We start from the raw sequence: 17,486 nt of genomic DNA, 5'->3' as shown, positions 1-17,486 counted from the left end.
TAAATAAAGTTTCCCACACCCTGTGACTGCTTGTGTATTCCTGACAATATGGCTGAATCGTATAAAATGCAAATGGCGTCGCTTCGATTCCGGTGATACATCACGCTATTTAGGAACGAAACTAACGAGATTCGTGGAAACATATTGAGAACTGGCGATTGTTCGCCGTTTCTTTCGCGTAAAATTACTTGGTTTTCAAAAACCGCATCAAGGTTCTAAAGAATAAAACATGAGACTTACATGATGTATTCGTGTAAACTAGCTTATGTATTAGTATGAAGCTGTTTCCATGTATGTATTTTAAAAAAATTTAACACCTGCAGTCTATTCTCCGCTTCTTTTTTCCTAATTCTAGGAATGCTAATGCCAGGTCACCTGGCAGATATCGCTATTAAGCGATAAGGCCACCTTTTGATTTATTGTATTAATGATGTGGTATACGATTGACGGCCGATTGGCGCAGTTTGCAGCGACCCTGCTTTCAGAGCCCAAGGCCGTGTTTCAGGAACATGTTTGTGTGATGAGCATGGGTTTATTTGTATAATATAAGTATTAATGTATATTATTCATAAAAATATTAATCAGTCAGCTTAGTAGCCATAACACAAGCTACGCTTACTTTGGGGCTAGATGGCGATGTTTGTATTGTCTTAGTATAGCGTTGCAGGTAGCCGTTGGACATAAGGGGCACAAGACCCGTAGAATTTGAAACTTGCTACAAAACTCTAAAGTCCAGCAGTGGACGTCAGTTTTTCATCAGATCATGATGATGTCAGCAACGGGCCAACCGTTATCAACTTAGCCTCATCATATTGTATAATGGCGACGTAACCTTGATTGTGTTGCATCAAGAAGAGTATGAAGCTTAGGTAAAAGGCAAGGAGAAGAAGAATAAAAGAAGCAGGCGAAGCAACGGGCAGTAATAGTATCTCATGTAACGTAGGTGAACAGTATTTTTCCATCCCCAAACGGAGGGTGCAGAAGGCTAGTAATATAATAAAGGGCCAACATAAATCACTGTTTATCGTTCGCACAAATCGTTTGATTGAAGTATGTTTACATTAGTGTCACTACCCGTACATAAATTGAGGTTAATGACGTCATTTATATACCATACGTAGTATTGTTAAGGGAAACTAACCTTTAAGTCGTAGATATTACGGTGGGTAAGTGAATAATGAGAGCTCGAATACGTGCGATTTGATCTAAGAACGCCGTTTTATGGGTTAATTGGGTTAAAGGATTAGTGTTTATGGCCTATATGCTACCGATATTATATTTATTTGGCTTTATGATGTTCCATGGACCTGATGTTATTATAATATACGCCCCCAAACGAAATGTTTGTAACAAAAAAAACCGTTTATATAAATTTCTAAGAGAGGTTTAGATAATCGATAGAAATAAACAGGGCGTTACTTTGTGGATTACGATGATGTACAATGAACATCAAACTTAATTTTATATACTCCGCGAAATCAAGAGAATTTTTAGTGTGCAATTTCTTTATTTTTTCAATCTTTATACTCTACACTAAACAGATTTTTCGCAGTGTACTTTTTACGCAAGTTTCTCTCCGACACCGGAGCCTCCTCTGGAGATGTTTTTTAACTTTACTGCGAAAATTGCGAAAATTTTCTATTTTAGCAATTGTTCATTATAGAGCTGAGCACCAGTGGCGTGTACTTCATACATGCACAAAGCACTGCCTACCCTAAAGTTGATATACTCGTATAACTCATATAGGAGGAGAATTTTTGCCGTTTTATGCAATTTTCCTGCTGTTTGCATACCCTGGTAGGAAACCCAGTGCATTCCACTGAAGACCGCCTATGCGAATGTTACATTAAAATAACTTGCTGTTGCATTTTTTTTATGCGTGTTTTTTTTATTCATCCGATCCGTCAGTTTTAATAAAATGTTTTAACTCGCGCAAAAATACATTAATGTAAATGTTTAAATCCTATGTGATTGCATGGGTCTCAAAGTAGCCATGGATTTCAGGGTTGAAAAGCAGGGTCGCTGCGCACTGCGAGTCTTTGTATAAGACTAGTCTATATTTTTTTACAGTAATAATTTGATGGACCGAGCTGATAGCTTACTTGATGATAAGTGGAATACCATCGTCTATAAACAGCAACACAGGGCGTGCAAGTAACACATTATACAAATTGTCGCCCTGTGTCCGTCAACCTGAGGCGTAGGTGCCTGTTGAAACGGCAATAAGCCTTTTAAACCAGAACACAGCACTGCTGCTTGGCGGCAGAACAAAGCATCGTGGCAGTCAGGGCATGCAAATGATATAAAATCAAGAAAATCTCCAGTATGAATGAATTAATTAATTAATACACTTTTATTGTACACCAAAGAAAAACAGTAGTTACAGAGATTTAAATACATATCAAGAGAGTACAATTTGGTGGCCTTATCGCTACATAGCGATTTCTTCCAGGCAACCAATGGCGTAAAAGGAAAATACATAGAAAAGAGGTAGGTGGTGCAATAAATAAGATTTAAAATTATACAAATATATGAATATAATATATAACATAAATACCTATATAAATATATAACACATAACATCCTCAATTTATATGAAATACATAAACAATTAAAATACAGTACGAATTATAAATACTTAAAGGTTGGCTTTTTATAACTCTTGCAAAGCTGTCTCAGTTTTTTAAAACTCGTACTGGAGATATTCTTTATTTTATATCATCTGCATACCCTGTACATACCCTCTATGCACGCCACTGGCGGCAGTACTTCCCCGGGCAAACTCTGGCAAAAGAAAGCTCAACAGCTACTTAAATATATAAAAAGGCGAAAAAGATCCAAACAATAGAGCGAAAAGGTGAAAATAATAATAAAAAACTACGTTAAACCTGCGGTAATACTTAGCGCTATTCCATTCACGTTCTTTAAACAATGCCCCAGTAGCACGTCCGCCATTTTCTTCCACCTTCCCAGTATGCATGAGTTCACACATTCCAAATGGAATTACTAATCCATGTAAGCTTTTGTGCATATTGTTTGAGCTGTAAAGGTACACTTTTAAAATTTGAACTGTTGTTTAAACAGCGCTGTAAAAGCTTATTTTGTCCAAATATTCACGAAACTGAGTAAATTTAGAAAAATTTAATTTTACGTGTTAAAAAATTCTATGTAATAAACCTACAGAGTGAGGTTTTTCAATGCTAACTAATACTGTGACCTTGTAGAGACAAAGTGGAAGTTCACCATCATCATATCAACCCATTACCGGCCCACTACAGGGCACGAGTCCCCTCCCACATTAAGTAGGAGCACAGGCCGTAGTCCACCACGTTGGCCCAGTGCGAATTGGTGGACTCCACACACCTTTGAGAACATCATGTAGAACTCTCAGGCATGCAGGTTTCCTCAACACATTTGCTTTCACCGTTGAAGCAATTGATATTGTAGTTACTCAAAACGCACATAACTTAGAAAGGTGCGTTGAGAGTGCGTGCTGGGATTCGAGCTCGACCCCCCGCAAGTGAAGTCGAGCCCTACCCACTGGACTATCACCAAAACAAGTGGAAGTTAAAAGACGATTAATATAATATTTTGATGCGTTTGGAAATCCCAGTAACTTATTTCTTCTTAAAGTACCATTCTTTAGAAGGTCAGCGATCATTAAGGCAACTTGTATTTTTGATGTCGCGCCTCTGTATTAGGAACGAGTGCGTTTTTCAAACCATTAGCGTAGGTTTTTCAGCCAAGATGTTTTTCTTCACCCCAAGATTCGTTTTCTTTGGATCTTGCCCTGTATAATGAGTTGTAGTAGGTCATATTTTCGGTTTCTCAGTACATGAAGATATTCATGTTTTCTTTGATTTTTAATAAATATTCAACTTCTGGTTTTACCTTTATGCTACTAAGCATGGTTACGTTTTGACCTCTGAGCTCATTTGAGCTAACAAATAAGTGTATTATCTTGTTATCATAACCTAACTACAGAATAAAAATATTTAGAAAAATAAAACTGTTAGATATATACAAAGAACCTTTTACAAACTAAGGGCTTAGAAAGAGCGGGTTGAAGTCTTGCCAAAGTTATCAGATGATTTCTATCTAGGTTGCCTCTAATAGATTGCTTGCAGCAGTAAGGCTGCCTTTGCATGCCTAAAATTTTTCTTGTTACTTGTTTTCGCTTCTCTATTTTCTATACAACTTGTAAATAAAAACCGAAATAATACTTTGCAGGTTTTATAAGTACATTATGTATCTGAGACTTGTCTGTGAACCCCAAAAACCTAAAAGGTTTTAAGTAATCCACTGCCATAGTTTTCACTGAAAGAAAATAGATACAGCCCTCACATCACATGCAAAACTAAAATCACTACTTACTTTATTAGGTACGCCTCGCGTAGCGTAGGGACTGTGTGCATGTTTATCTTTTATCTTCAATAGGGTGGTCATAAAAACATTTTTCGTTTGTATGTAAAAATAAATATTCCTCATTTGGTTTAGTATTTTTACAGGGTGATTCCTTATGAAATATACTTATGCATCCTTGAACATTACTTCATAATTCCGTTACACGTTGTATAATTTTATGTGTGTGCAATAAAGTATTTCTTCTTGTTCTTCTTCTACCAGACGTTCCTGTTCCAAATCATCAAACCTTAGGACGTAACAATATATGTAAGTAGGTAAAGCAACTTGTAACTTTGTCTTTAATAGTGGAACTACCCTTTAATAAGGGTCCTAAAAATTAGGCTTAGAGATGTTTTCGTGAGGGACCTGTAAATGCTATTAAAGTACTGCTCCGTCACGAAACCATTCAAAAAATATCATTTGTTTTTATACACTATCTACTTACCTATTTAGAAGTCGAAATAGATGTAGCATCTAAGCATACGTTATATTATAAGAGAGCCGACCCCCTCATCAAACTGTTCTACAGTTTGACGGAATATTTGTAAATATCTTACTGTAATAATTGTAACTGAAAAAAATACCTTAATTACACAAAAGATTTTAATATTTGTGTTTTTTTTCATTAGTGTTTTTGTAATTGATCAAAATTGTGATTGAAAAACAACCATTGAGACACAATAATTAAATTAACTTAGACAGCCGGTTGGCGCATTGGGCAGCCCTTATTTCTGCGTCCAAGGCCGTGAATTCGATTCCCACGGCTGGAAAAATGTTTGTGTGATAAACATGATTTTTTTCAGTGCCTGGGTATCTGTATAGAATATATAATATTTTAGTATTTATGTGTATAATACACATTCATAAAAATAATCATCAGATATCTTAGCACCCATAACACAAGCTACGCTTACTTTTGAAGTAGATGGCGATGTATGTATTGTCATAGTAGGTAGTATATTTATTTCTTTATTACTTTAATAATTGTTTATGCAAACTTGGCCCTGAAAGATATTCCGAATAGAAAAAAAGAGCTCGCCTGTGCAGACATTTTTCTCTTCTAAAGACTAACATCCTAATATAAAAACTGTACACTAAAAATAGTAAGTCCCCGAGCATCAGATATAAACATTTTTATAATAAACTTTATCCTCTAGCTCAGCTCCGCATAGAAATTTCACATTTCCTCCGTTTTGTCCTCGAGAAAGGCGTTCTGTTTATAAAAGCTTAACTTTATCTGAGCTCAAAGTGTAAAGAGTTCGCTTCTTATCTGATACTGTATAGTATTTATACTTCGCTCCGTGACTTCATTTCTAATTATTTTGTGGATTTAAGATGTTTATTCCGCAAATATATATTACATTCAAAACTATTGCGTGAACAATATATTTTTTTTATTCCTCTATAGGTAAGCCCCAGTTTGAAATTTCAACTGGTAGTTAATGCAAAGATGGTAGCGGGCTTACCTGTTACGGGTATGGCAGTAAAAATAAAGTCTTTGTGCGGTTTACTAGGCCACATAAACATACATTCAAGGGAAATTTAATGATTTATTAATTTCATTCGTTATTCTATTAAACTTATTATATTATTTTATAAAAAATTATATTATTATTTTATTATTTTATAACAAATTACTATTATATTGTGTTATTTTATAACGAATTACCGAATGAAATATTTGAGATGTCTCTCAACCAGTCAAAAGTTTATATAAAACTTCTAGAAAAGTCCTATTATAATATTAAAAATTACGTAAACGATAAACAAGCTTGAATGCTTTAACTTCATAGCTAAATACGTATTAATTGACTATGAGATGGTGACAACAAAAAAAATTACTTGGCCAACTTTGTTGTTGGCTCTTCCGAACCCTCGTAGCTTTAGGTTTAAATTGGCAAACGAAGTTATGACTATTATTTAAGCATAAATGAGTATGTATGAACGCTTCATAAGTGCCTGTGATAGGCCTAAATGGATAAAGAATATTTCAATTTGAGTTTGCAGTTATATTAAGGCCATGCTCATAACTGTACGGTACCGGGATAACTGGTCTGTTATCCCGGTATAGTGTGATAATTACCCCGACCTTAGCCTTACGCCAGAATTTTTTCCTACCCGGGATCAAATCACAGCTATTACCACTGCGCCATTGAATTCGACCAATATTAAGACAGATAGATAAATGTTGGAAAAATCTTATATCTTAATATTGGATAGTAATTTTCTTAACAATTATTCATTGTAAAGTCAGAAAGAAACATTTTCTCATTTTCTCATCTCCTGAGGATGCTCTGGTTTCGGAGCGAAACGTGCGTAGAGGGTACATTGCCGAGGATCTGTTTGATATACGGATTAAAGAAATTATAAATTACACTTATAATAATAAAATAAAAAAGCCTTTTATTCCATGCAAATAATATTACAAACATAGAAAAAAAAGAATGAAGTAAAAAAAAATAGTAGTATAAAGTTTACATTACAAACGGTTTAACATTTTATTGTCTTTTATTATATTTAAGAATTAATTTATTATTGGTTTTCATATTTAATTTGCAAGGACCCCTCTCAGGTGAATGCCTCCTCCACGGATTTCCATTTTGGTCTATTTTTGGCTGTTTGTAACCAGTTTGTTTCTGCGATCTTCTTAATATCAAGATAAAATTACACCTATTTACTTATAATTCCTATTCGCGGAGTACCTACAGCAAATTAAGCTTAATTTTCATAATATCATAATATAGACAGATAAATAATAAATAAATATATTTTAACAATACACACATCTAGCCCCAAAGTAAGCATAGCTTGTGTTATGGGTACTAAGATAGCTGATGAAGAATTTATGAATTATAAATATTAATAATAGGTAAATTTACATGAACGACCAGACACTAAAAAACATAAATGTTCATCACATCAAAAAAATATATTTGTGGGAATCGAACCCACAGCCTTGGACTCGGAGAACAGGGTCACTGCCCACTTCAACTACAGATAGGTTTATTAATCTCTAATGACCATTCTATATTCGATCTATCCGTAATCTGTAGATTTATTAGCAACGTTATCATTGTCAAAAAATATCCATACACGTTTTAAACAAACAAAAGGGTGCAGAATAAAAATATGTTAAGATACAGGTGTTTATAGCACACCACGTCACCATGTTTGTAGATAGTTTTCCTGCAGGGCTACAATTTATAGTATCTACCATCAAACCGGCGGGAATAGGACGGCTGATTGGCGATGTGTCCATTGACCCACCCTGCTTTCTGATTCTAGGGCTGTGGGTTCGTTTCCCACAACTGGAAAATGTTTCTTTCGTGAACATGTTTTTCAGGTTTTGGGTGTTTATCTGTGTGTTTTGTTATTTATGTATATTATTCATTAAAATACTTGTCAGTCATCTTAGTCCCATAACACTTAACAATACTTTGGGGCTATTTTTAACATACGAAGTGTTCCGCTAACCCGATTTTGATACCCAGTTTATTATTCTAAGACTTACATTATTAATTATTATAATATTAAAACTAAACTTATTAACTACGCCCGGCCTATTTGTGGCACGAGCTCCCTAGCCTAGGTCTTACAATTAATTCCCATAGGAAGCGAGGTAAAAAAGGTATCGTATCAAGATTCAAAGCTAGCCTCCGGAATTTGCTGCGCTGACATTACTTGAACATGATACCGCCGCTTCTTAGTTAGCAGGCATACTATGGCTATCCCGCGGTTATTCCTTCGTAACAAACATCAACAGATTAAAGATAGATTTCATATAGAACACAGACATAAATCGTTTACCTCGAAAGGAAACGAAACTCACGTGTCCCCCGATACCTATAATCTGGGTACCTTCAAATCAAGAGTGAAAAGGCATCTTCTAGGCAAGCGCGCCCCATCTCAGGCTACATCATCACTTACCATCAGGTGTGATTGTAGCGCTAGTCTATAAATTAAAAAAAAAAAACTTGAATTCCGAAATAAAATTATAAATCCGCAAAAGCACCTACAAATATAGTAAGTACATCCCAAATGAGAAACAAAAGAAGTCAATTAATACGAATATCAGTAATAAAAATATATATCAGTAATAAAGATAGCTGAAATAGGAAATTGGAATTGGGTGGATAATGTAGCAAGTGCGAAAAATCACCATAACAACTGGTTCCCAAAATGTATCAAAAGGAGAAAAGAAAGAACAACGTTTCAAAGGAAAAGCGAAGTTGAGGGAAGAAAACTATGGTTAAGTTAGTACTACTGACTACTTATTGTTAAGATTATATTACTATAGAGGTACATACATTTGTTTATTACATGTATATATATATATATATATATATACGATGGGCGATACACTGGTTGCCGTTGGAATTACTGGCATATAAGGCTAAACACACGCCACAGGTTTATGGACTGAACGTTGCAGGAATTTGCATGCAAAAAAACAATATAGTACAACTGCTACGCTTTTGTAATCCCTTGAAGGTGAAGGATTCGGTCAAAGTCAATGATAAAGTTGTCAAGTGAAAGTGGAAATAACTTCAAGAAAGTTTCAACCGGCATTCGGCTAAATTCTTACTAACACAAAATTGTGAGAAATTTCCATTGTTTAAGGGTACAAAAACCGCCAAATTTCCCTAATGACCCATTGTGTTTAGCAATTGTCGGCTACTGAGGCCTGTCGACTAATTAGGCGCGTCAATCTCGCCGGCAAATCGGAAATTCTGTTTGGCGAGAACTGGTAAAAATAAACTAACCAAGAAAGTTCTCGGATTTTTACAACCTTTTTTTTTGGTAGCTCGCAACTTGGTATTCGTGAAAGGTTTTTCTGCAATTTCAGACACAAAATCATATTTTTATAAACTTAGAAAACTTGACGACGGTTAATTTTTGTGAATGATATACAAAAACACTTATAGACACAGATAAACACCCAGACACTAAAAACCTTCATGTTCATCACACTAACGTTACAACACACACACAAATTTAATACTTTTATTTCTGGTAAGGGCTTATAACATCCGTCAATAGATGGCGTTGCACTTAATTTTTTTTCTATACGACGCGCTTGCAGATTTTACGTTTTCAAGAGAGCGATTTTGACATATAAACTGCTCTCCGTACCAATCCAATGTAAACAATACATAAAACATAACTGTTACAGGTCTCGCGCCTGTTCACTTCGAAAGCAATTTCAAAGTTAAACAGTAAAACGGCCATTACTTGAATAAATATGTCGGCGGCACTTGTGAGCCTTCCGCGGGCATCGTGCGCTTTGCGGTGCAAACATATTACCCCTTTTAGCGTCGTCGAGCTTATATGCTTTCGGTTAGGAAAACAGTGGTCGAGACCCCGAGGGCTAAGAGAAATGTTATATACAAAATCATATTGTTTCAAAGAATGTAGTCTTCCAGCTCAATCACACGAAACTTGTGCAAACTTTTCTTAACAAATCTGAACGTCCGTGTAACTCTGACTGAAGTTGCTTATCGGATAAAAAGTACTTATAATGGCTTATATTTTTCAACGGATTTAAAAGAAAGGTTCCCTCTTCCTTTTCGAGAATTCGATTATATGTTTTTTTTTAAATATATTTGTTTCGGTTACTGCTCCAATTATAAACCGATTTTTTTTTTTGGTACGTTATACCTTAGAGGTGATCCCATATTAATTTTGTGAAGATTTATGGGGTGCTCGGGAAATTGAAGGGACTCCTCATATATTACAGAATGATGCAACTTCTTTCGAAAAATACCAGAATGGGTTGCGATTCAACAATGGTATATGGCTGCTAAGCAAAATAAATTTGTGCTCTTATGAAAATTAAGCTTAATTTGCTATACTCCGCGAACAGCAGGAGAATCTGTATGGTGTAATTTATAATTACATCAATCCGTATTCTCCACACCAAACAGATTCTCGGCAATGTACCCTCTACGCACGTTTCGCTCCGAAGCCGGAGAATCCTCAGGAGATTTTGACTTTACAATGAATAATTGTTAAGTGCACTTGCCGATGATCTGTTTGGTGTGGAGTAAACCGATTGATTGACGGATAAATTACACCATACAGATTCTCCTGCTGTTCGCGGAGTATAGCAAATTAAGCTTAATTTTCATAATATATTACGGATTTCCGCAAAGTAACGCCTGCTTCTATCCAAAATTTATGATCGTCATAATAAAAAAGCTGATATGAAGTACAGCGAGAACTCTGCAACCATTAGCACCCCGGGTAAAACACTATCTTGTAAAGGGTTATGAACAGTTGAAATTTAGCAATTATAACTTAGATGATTGCAGAACTGCCCACTAAAAAGCGTGGTTTTATTTGACAAAATAGAACCAACTTTGTTAAACAACTAAACAGTAAGAAATACATATTTTCTACAATATTTTTAAGTCGGTGCTAAATATATTGCAGAAAATAACTAAGGTCTTTCTACAATATAAAAGGCATCTTAAGTCCACTCATTGTTGTCAAAAAAATTCTTTACGTATATATTTTACAACTTTAATAAAAAAATAGATGAGTTTACAATATAGAAAAGTGTCAACCATTCAAAGTTAGAGAACTTATTTATTGTTTGCTTTTTAGTTGTCTACCAAAGTCGGGTTTTTTTCCATATTGAGTAGCACTACAAATAGCTGTCAAAACAAATGAAAAGTTGAAAAAAAAACAACAATGTTAGTTGGAGCAAAGGAGTTTACCGGCAAAAAGTTAAGGGACCTCTAAGCTAAATGTATCTTGAATATCATAGACTTCCACAAAGTCTGCTTCTACTTCCATGCAATATATATATATTCAGTATTATTTTCTAGTCCTTTTCAGTTTATTTGCTAGCGAATTCTTTGTGGTCGGTTCAATATTGAATATTGCGTGGGTGCCAAAGGCTAGATGCTTCATAAGCTTTCAACTTCAAGATCCCGAACATTTATAAAACTTCAGATATGCATATTTGTTCCGTATGTACGCGTACGTATTCATCGATTGCGATTTTAGAGCGTGCTAGGTTCTATTCTCGGGTCCGGTCTTGCTTTTTTAAGTATTGGGTTTTTCTGCTAAGAAATTGTGATTACCAGCGCAGCAAGGCAGTGGCGTGCATAGAGGGTATGCACAGGGTATGCAGACAGAAGGGTAGGCTTATCCTTAAGTTTTTTATAACTCTTACTGGAGATTTGTTTCATTTGATATCATCTGCATACCCTCTATGCACGCCACTGCAGCACGGCTAGCATGGGCAAAAGGAATTAAAACAATTATCTCCTCGGAAAGGAATTAAATTGATCTCCTCCCACAGCTTTATCAACTCTCAGTGTACTGGCTCAAGTGGAAATAATATCCATCTAATATAATAAGTGTATTAATAAACGGGGGTTAATTTCTCAGATTCCACGTTCCCGTGCTTTGGCCGGTGAACACGTTAATTGTATCCTTTGTCTTAAGATATAAGGGGGTATATAATTTTTGTATTCTTCTTGTGCTAGCCCTGCTGAGTTAGGAAATGGGTATGACTCTAAAAGCCCAAGTCAGTCCCAAATCTATGATAAAACGAGGTTAAGCTATGGAATAGTTCCGCAGTGTTGTGACACTGGACAGTTACTGCCAGTTGATTTAATTCTTCTTCCTCTTCTTCTCCTTTTGCTTTTTTGGCTTTTAGGTGTGCCAAATCGGCAGTTGATTAACGTTACAACCAGCTTATCTATTCTGACGGTCCACGATTCTGAATAAGGTGTAAAAGTCTTAGCTTAATCCGCGACACGACAAATCTGGGTGATGTGGTTGAGCCGAACATAGGTAAAAGTGTCAAATACATGCTATTGTGTGTGAAATGATAAAAAAATAGTATTTAATGTGTATTTTATTGGTTTAATGAATGATTGATGGATAATTAAAACAAAATATGAGCATTCTGCACCCTTTTCTTCACGCAATTTCCGTAAAAAGGGGTACAAAGTTTTTGCTTCTGGTATTAATTTAAAGATACGTTTAATTAGTTCATACTTGTTACATTTAGTTTATTATAGTTAAGTTCAGTTCCATTCGGTTTTTGTCGTTTTCTTTCGCTTCGTGTTACTTTATTTCTGTCATTTCATCTCATTTAATGACGTGATAAGAAAGTGGATGTGCACGATGGCTGGATAAAATAACATGGTTTTTTTTTTCAAAAACCCTTTTTTTCTCCCTGTCGCCACGGTGAGCGCTGTGTAAATAAGTAAGAGGTCCCGGATTCAATATGGGAATTTATTATTTCTTAACTGTCTCTTGTCTGTTCTGGTGGGAGGCTTTGGGCGTGGCTAGTTACCACCCTACCGACAAAGACTTAGTTTTCCGCTGCGATGTCGTGTAGAAACCGTTTAGGGGGTATGACCACTATACTCCCTTACACCAGCTACTATCTTAGACTGCATCATACTGACCACCAGGGCCTAATCTATAATGGAATAAAAAAAAAACAGCTAAAAGTGAATTAAATAATATTTTGTCCACCTCTGGTTATTTCAGACGTTTAAGAATCCAATACCGTAAAAAAAATCACTTCAGTTGCCGGCTTCCTTAGTTTATGTGGAATAACTATACTTATTGTAGAAAGAGTCTGTAAGCAGCGCACTAGAATTTCAAATCAGTACGGATTTAAAAGTGGAGAGCAATACAAGAGATTGCAGGCTGCTTTCACGGAGTTATATATCACGAATTTTGAAATATATACCTTTGCTGAAAAATGTTGGATGGATTGTTATGTTTCCATAAATGGATTTATTTTTCTGTATCTGTGTCTGAGTCGAAATAACATCCAAATATTTACGTGTAATAATAAACGGGAGTAAACTTCTCCTATTCCCTGTTCCCGTGCTAAAGTAGGACACCTTAATTATATACCTTATGACGGCCGACTGGCGCAGTGGGCAGCGACCCTGCTTTCTGAGTTTCTGCGTGGGTTCGATTCCGACAACTGGAAAATATTTAAATTCAAATTCAAAATTTCTTTATTCACGTAGGCCTATCACAGGCACTTATGAAGCGTTCATACATATTTTTTTTACATAATTGTAACGGGATGGTGATAACTTCGTTCGCCAACTTAAATCTAAAGCTACGAGGGTTCCAAACGCGCCCTGGTCTAAGAAGAGCCCACAACAAACTTAGCCGGTTAAATTTATTTTTTTGTTATCACCATCTTCCAGTAAATTTATATTAAGCTATGAAGGTAGAGCAATTCACACCCAAGGTTGTTTATCGTTTAAATAATCCTTAATATTATAATAGGATTTTTCTGTAAGCTTACATTTTATATAAACTTTGAACTTATTGAGAGACATCTCAAAGATTTCATTTGGTAATTTGTTATAAAATAATATACAATTGCCCTTGAATGAATTTGCAATTTAGTGTAGCCTAGTAAACTGCACAACGAGTTTATTTTTGCTTCTAATATTTATATTGTTACAGTGCATTTTCTTTTTAAATTTTGATATATTTTTATATACATAAATTAAATTTTCATATATGTACTGACATTATTTTAACTTCTTTATGTGATGAACGTGAATGTTTTTAAAAATCTGGGTGTTTATCTGTATATTATAAGTATTTATGTATAATATTCATCAGTCGTCTTACCCATAACGCAAGCTACGCTTATTTTGAGGATAGATGGCGATGTGTGTATTGTCGTAGTAAATTTATTTATTTATTTATCTCTTGACAGGTAATATAATCGGGGGATATAATTTTCTCCTCCTAGTGCTAGCCCTGCAGTAAGGTAAATCTATATTCATTCTTTTGGCTTATAAACATCTTTGAACTCTCTGCAGTATGGCACATTGGGGAAAAACCCTTAAACTCTCCCGAGAATATACCAGTATATCATCATTAGTTACACCTTGTCAATCCATTATCTAATTGCATTAGAAAAGTGGTCCTTATTCCGAAGCAATAAGGCGAGCAATGGTCCACCAAGCTATCAATTGTAGCTTCAGACAAACGTTTAGCTAATCCATCACATCGAGCCCACTCATTAGTCCCTTGTCATTCACTCGGAGATAATTACGTGTTTAATATTATGTTCTGTGGTTGGTGGGAACTTGGAGACGTCTTGTCAACTCTAACTTGGGACACTTGTATATTACACAGGCGCCATCATCTTCATCATATCAACCCATTAGCGGCCCACAGCGCACGGGTCGACCCACAACGAGAAGGGGTTGAGGCCGTTGGCCATCACGCTGACCCAAAGCGGGTTGGTGGACTCCACACACCTTTGAGAAGATTATGGAGAACTTTCAGACATGTAGGCGTACTGGGATTCCAACTCGTTTTTCATCTATATTCCATTCTCCCTAAATGACTATGTCGATAAAATATATAACATTATCTTGATATAACTTTACCGTAGAAAGCCTAGCTTAGATTGTTCACAAACTCTACCGATATATAAATACATCCTCGGATGCAAAAGTTTACATGACGCTTTGTCAATGCTATGTGCACTTGTAATTGACCTGCGTATCATTGCATGTTAATGTGTGTGTGTGTGTACTATATTTAAAAACGTGTAATATGTTTGTTGTTTGCGCTCATAATAAATAAATAATAACAGATGATAAACATAAATAGCACATATTACTATGAAGTAAATAAATAATACCTGCTTTTCATCGCATCGCATCGCATTGAGCATTCATCGCAGCAGAGGACCTATCACAGTGAATTTAATAGTAAATCAACATATAGAATTATTTGAAACGAAGTAAATGCGTTTAAATTGAGTAGGCTACACGTTTGAGCGCTATGACGCCACAGACAACTAGATATATTAGTAAAACTTACGTAATCTCTCTTATTGCATCGGTGTTCAAATACATCGCAATAAGGCCGCCTTTGCATGTCTACATTGTGTACTGTATAATCCTTACTGTTTCTTTTCCGGTCTGTTATACTTGCAATAAAGTGTTTCTTCTTCTTCTACATCGGAGCCACGCCACCAAAGCTGCTCCTGAAGATTAACCAACGTGCTCCCAATGTACACCCAAATTGCAGCCAACGTTTTTTTTAGCGTGGTAGAAAAGCTTTATAGATTCCTCCGATCCTTTGGCAGGACGGAGGTTATGTGGGACTCCCCCTTCTAAAGGGGGTATACCCAAACTATAAACCACCACGGCATGTCGCTCTCCTTGGCTTTGTTAGACGCCCGGGGAACCACACAACGTACACCCTAACTGCACCCAAGGTACTCGAATTTCAAACATACGGTCGTACGAACAAGAAAGAACTGCTAGTAAATATAAATGGCACATATTATGAAGTCATCCAGAGCATCCATCATCGCAGCGGAGACGTTATCACAGTGAATTTAATCGTAAGTTAATGTACCAACACTAATGCGGTGCTGGGGTTACACACGTTTTTACGCAGTGTTACGCAACTATACACACGTATATTCTTCTTCTTCTTTTCTTCTTTTTATTCTGGGCTTGTTTCCACACTTGGTCGGGTGGAACCTTCTGTTGTACGCACGTATATATAAATATACTCGGAAATCTCGTTTTCTGGAAGTCTCGGCAGAGACAATTTGAGACTATAATTTCCGATTATTTTCTGGCCTGGTCTAGTGATTTAGCGTTACTGTACGTTGTTGTGTAGAAATCCATTAGGAATATGGGTTTAATATACCATCTTAGACTGCACGATCACTTTAAACCAGGTGAGATTGCAGTCAAGGACTAACTTTGTAGTGGAATAAAAAAAAATCCAGTTATAACATACTCAGTGGTCATTTATTTGTATATATTTTGCTTTCTTGCGACTTGATAAGCATTCTCACCCATTCTGGGGAATAGGGGAAATAAGTTTAATAAGTAAACGTGAAAATACATTTTTTTTAATAAATATAAATAAATATATACTACGACACACACATACACACATCGCCATCTAACCCCAAGGTAAGCTTAGCTTGTGTTATGGGTACTGAGATACACATAAATATTTATCATGTACAGATAAACACTCAGACACTGAAAAACATTCATGTTCATCATTCATTTTTATTTGAAACGTAAAACTACGTTATTTAGATATCAAAGCAATTGACATGGATATTGAAAATAAATGAAAACTAAAAGTAAACATTCAATATTGTGGACCAATTAAAGCAGCTCGTTTACGCAGTGGTTTGTTGCATGTTAAACTGGAGGTCCCATGATAGTTTAAAAGTTGTCAAATATTAGGTTTTTATTAATAAAATTTTCAGTACCGGCCGCTAGTTAGGAAATTGTCAATGAGTTATACCATGAATCATACGTAGAACATGAGAGTGTTACTTATGTTACACCGGGACTTATCACCATCCGTACTCCTTTCACACCAATCACCGCCTGAGCCGAGTTCCCGCCGCACATGAGGCGCCCTCAGGCCGACGATACCTTCGCTTCTTCGAACCCTAGGGTTCAAACAATTTTGAGGCACACTAAGGAAGAAAGTTATAAATTTTGTTTTTTCTCAGGTCTGATCTGGCGAGAGGCTTCAACCGTGGCTAGTTACTTCATACAGTCAAAAACGTGCCACCAAGCGATCCGGTATTATGTCATATTGAAACCGATTATGGCTAAAAGTATAAGATAACTGCCATACCCCTTACTAGTTAGCCCGCTACCATCTTAGACTGCATCATTACTTACCACCTGGTGAGATTGCAGTCAAGAGCTAAGTTGCAGTGAAATATATATAATAACAAACTAGGCATCCCTTGAGGCATAGGTAATATTGCCAACGCATTAAGTAAGTTTTATTTTCGTAACCAACTTTATGTACCATCCACTTTCCATCATTTTATCGGCTTCGTACGCTCAGGTTACCCTTAAAAGATCACTTTTGGTGATAAGGCTGCCTTTGCACACTAGCACTAAGTACTATAACTGTTTCACCTATTGTGTAGTGTTGCAATAAAGTTTTTCTATTCTATTCTATTGTCATGATTAATATGTATAGCGAACTCACATGAACTATACCTTCATAAAAATCTGACTCCACGCAATTTCGTTACAGACGTTTTTTTGTCGGCTACCCCTCCG

The sequence above is a fragment of the Pararge aegeria genome, chromosome 13, assembly GCF_905163445.1.
Source record: "Pararge aegeria chromosome 13, ilParAegt1.1, whole genome shotgun sequence".
NCBI classification, from domain to species: Eukaryota; Metazoa; Arthropoda; class Insecta; order Lepidoptera; family Nymphalidae; genus Pararge; species Pararge aegeria.
Note: the sequence above shows the minus strand (reverse complement) of the source record.